This window comes from Cervus elaphus, chromosome 24, assembly GCF_910594005.1.
Source record: "Cervus elaphus chromosome 24, mCerEla1.1, whole genome shotgun sequence".
NCBI lineage: Eukaryota > Metazoa > Chordata > Mammalia > Artiodactyla > Cervidae > Cervus > Cervus elaphus.
In genome coordinates, this window is record NC_057838.1 from 32,765,965 (window position 1) to 32,770,315 (window position 4,351).

Consider the following 4,351-nt stretch of genomic DNA (forward strand, 5'->3'; position numbering starts at 1 on the left):
TGCTATACAGTAGGACCTTGTTAATCCAGTCTGTATATCCCAGTTTGCATTCGCTAATCCCAAACTTCCCACTCCTACCCTCTTCCACCCCTCTCCCACTTGGCAGTCACCAGTCTATTCTCTATGTCTCTAGTTTTGTTTTTGTTTCATAGATAGATTCATTTGTGACATAGCTTAGATTTCACATATAAGTGATAACATATGATATCTGTCTTTCTCTTTCTGACTTACTTTACTAAGTATGCTCATCTCCAGTTGTATCCATATTGCTGCAAATGTCATTAGTTAATTCTTTTTCATGGCTTAGTAGTATTCCATTGTGTATAGGTACCATATCCTCTTTTTTAAAAAACCTTTTTTAGAGTATAGTTTCTTTACAATGTGGCATTATTTTCTGCTGTACAACAAAGTGAATCAGCTATCAGTTCAGTTCAGTTCAGTTCAGTCGCTCAGTCGTGTCTGACTCTTTGCGACCCCATGAATCGCAGCATGCCAGGCCTCCCTGTCCGTCACCAGCTCCCGGAGTTTACTCAAACTCATGCCCATCGAGTCGGTGATGCCATCCAGCCATCTCATCCTCTGTCATCCCCTTCTCCTCCTGCTCCCAATCCCTCCCAGCATCACGGTCTTTTCCAATGAGTCAACTCTTCGCATCAGGTGGCCAAAGTACTGGAGTTTCAGCTTCAGCCTCAGTCCTTGCAATGAACATCCAGGACTGATCTCCTTTAGGATGGACTGGTTGGATCTCCTTGCAGTCCAAGGGACTCTCAAGAGTCTTCTCCAACACCACAGTTCAAAAGCATCAATTTTTCGACGCTCAGCTTTCTTCATAGTCCAACTCGCACATCCATACATGTCCACTGGAAAAACCATAGCCTGACCAGACGGACCTTTGTTGGCAAAGTAATGTCTCTGCTTTTAAATATGCTATCTAGATTGGTCATAACTTTCCTTCCAAGGACTAAGCGTCTTTTAATTTCATGGCTGCAATCACCATCTGCAGTGATTTTGGAGCCCCCAAAAATAGTCTGACACTGTTTCCACTGTCTCCCCATCTATTTCCCATGAGGTGATGGGACCAGATGCCATGATCTTACTTTTCTGAATGTTAAGCTTTAAGCCAACTTTTTCACTCTCCTCTTTCACCTTCCTCAAGAGGCTTTTTAGTTCCTCTTCACTCTCTGCCATAAGGGTGGTGTCATCTGCATATCTGAGGTTATTGATATTTCTCCTGGCAATCTTGATTCCATCTTGTGCTTCTTCCAGCCCAGTGTTTCTCATGATGTACTCTGCATATAAGTTAAATATGCAATTTTTATTTATATGTATATGTGACATATATATGTATATATGTGTGACATATATATGTATATGTGACATATAAATGTATATTTATATGTATATGTGACAATATACAGCCTTGACATACTCCTCTTCCTATTTGGAACCAGTCTGTTGTTCCAAGTCCAGTTCTCACTGTTGCTTCCTGACCTGCATACAGGTTTCTCAAGAGGCAGGTCAAGTGGTCTGGTATTCCCATCTCTTTCAGAATTTTCCAGTTTGCCGTGACCATACATAAACACATGTCCTCTCTTTTTTGGATTTCCTTCCCATTTAGGCCACCACTTGATTAGCATTCTCTCTTCTGTACAGTAGATTCTCATTAGTTACCTGTTTTATACATAGTAGTGTACATATGTCAGTCAAAATCCTCCATTCATTCCACCCCCCTTCCATCCACCCCCCACTTCCCCGTGTCCACACATTTTTCTCTACCTCTGTGTCTCTATTTCTGCTTTGCAAATAGGTTAATCTGTACTATTTTTCTAGATTCCACTTATGTACATTAATATACAATATTTGTTCTTCTCTTGCTGACTTACTTCACTCTGTGTAACAGTCTCTAGGTCCATTCATACCCTGCAAATGGCACAACATCCTTCCTTTTTATGGCCGAGTGATATTCCATTGTGTATATGTATCACGTTTGTTTTAATCCATTCCTCTGTTGATGGACATGTAGGTTGCTTCCGTATCCTGGCTATTGTAAACAGTGCTGCAGTGAACACTGGGTACATGTTTCTTTTGGAATTATGGTTTTCTCCCAGTATATGCCCAGTAGTGGCATTGCTGGATCACATGGTACTTCTTTTTTACTTTTTTAATTGGGGGATAATTGCTTTACAGTCTTGTGTTGGTTTCTGCCATACAGCACTGTGAATCAGCCATAATTATATATATTTTTGCATATGATGGTATATATATGTCAATGCTACTTTCTCAATTTGTCCCACCCTCTCCTTCCCCCATTGTGTCCACAAGTCTGTTCTCTTCATCTGCGTCTCCATTCCCTCTCTGCAAATATATTCTTCAATACTGTTTTTCTAGATTCCATCTATATGTGTTAATATACAATATTTGTTTTTCAATTTCTGACTTACATCACTCATTATAACAGGCTCTGGGTTCATTCACCTCACTGCAACTAACTCACATTCATCCTTTTTTATGGCTGAGTAAAACTTCATTGTATATATGTATCACATCTTCCTTGTCCATCTATCTGCTGATGGGCATTTAGGTTGCCTCGGTATTCTGGCTATTGTAAATAGTGCTGCAATAAACACTGGGATACATGTGCCTTTTTGAATTGTGTTTTTCTTTGGATATATGCCCAGGAGTGGGATTGCTGAGTCATGTGGTAGTTATATTTCCAATTTCTTAAGGAATCTCCATACAGTTTTCCGTAGTGGCTGTATCAGTTTACATCCCTACCAGCCATGCAGGAGAGTTCCCGTTTCCCCACACCCTCTCCAGCATTTATTGTTTGTAGATTTTTTGACAGTGGCCATTCTGACCCCTGTGAGCTGTAGTTTTGATTTGCATTTCTCTAATAATGAGTGATGTTGAACATCTTTTCATGTGTATATTAATAAACAGAATCCAACAATACATTAAAAGGATCATACATTGTGATCAAATGAGCTTTTTCCCAGGGATACAAGAGTTCTTCAGTTCAGTAGCTCAGCCATGACTGACTCTTTGTGACTCCATGGACTGCAGACTTTCTTGTCCATCACCAACTGCTGGAGCTTGCTCACACTCATGTCCATCAAGTCAGTGATGCCATCCAACCATCTCATCCTCTGTCGTCCCCTTCTCCTCCTGCCTTCAATCTTTCCTAGCATCAGGGTCTTTTCCAAGGAATCAGGTCTTTGTATCAGGTGGCCAAAGTATTGGAGTTTCAGCTTCAGCATCAGTCCTTCCAGTGAATATTTAGGACTGATTTCCTTTAGGATGGACTGGTTGGATCTTCTTGCTGTCCAAGAGACTCTCGACAGTCTTCTCCAACACTACCGTTCAAAAGCATCAATTCTTTGGCTCTTAGCTTTCTTTATAGTCTAACTCTCACATCTGTACATGACTACTGGAAAAGCCATAGCTTTGAGTAGATGGACCTTTGTCGGTAAAGTGTCTCTGCTTTGTAATATGCTGTCTAGGTTGGTCATAGCTTTTCTTCCAAGGAGCAAGTGTCTTTTAATTTCATGGCTGCAGTTACCATCTGCAGTGATTTTGGAGCCCAAGAAAATAAAGTCTCTCACTGTTTCCATTGTTTCCCCATCTATTTGCCATTAAGTGATGGCACCGGATGCCATGATCTTCGTCTTTTGAATGTTGAGTTTTAAGCCAGCTTTTTCACTTTCCTCTTTCACTTTGATTAAGAGGCTCTTCAGTTCCTCTTTACTTTTTTGCCATAAGGGTGGCATCATCTGCATATCTGAGGTTATTGATATTTCTCCCAGCAATCTTGATTCCAGCTTGTGCTTCATCCATTTCTTAAGTATATACAAACCAATCAATGTTGTATATCATATTAGCAAATAGAAAGATTAAAGCCATATGATTTTCTCAATAGATGCAGAGAAAGCTTTTGGAAAAATTCAACACCCATTTATGATAAAAACTGTCCAGAAAGTAGGCATGGAAGGAACATACCTCAACATATTAAAAGCCATACACGATAAACCCATAGCAAACACTATTCTCAGTGGTGAAAATCTGAAACCATCTCCTTTAAGATCAGGAACAAAATAAGGGTGCCCACTCTCGCCACTATTATTCAACATAGTTTTGGGACTCCTAGCCACAGCAGTCAGAAATTTTTATTATTGTCATTATTATGGCCATTCTGACTAGTGTGAAGTGAGACCTCATTGTGGTTTTGAATTGCATTTTTCTAATAATGAGCAATGTTGAGTATCTTTTCATGTGTGTGTTGGCTCTCTGTATGTCCTCTTGGAGAAATTCTGTTTAGGTCTTCTGCCCATTTTTTGATTGGGTTGTTGTGTTT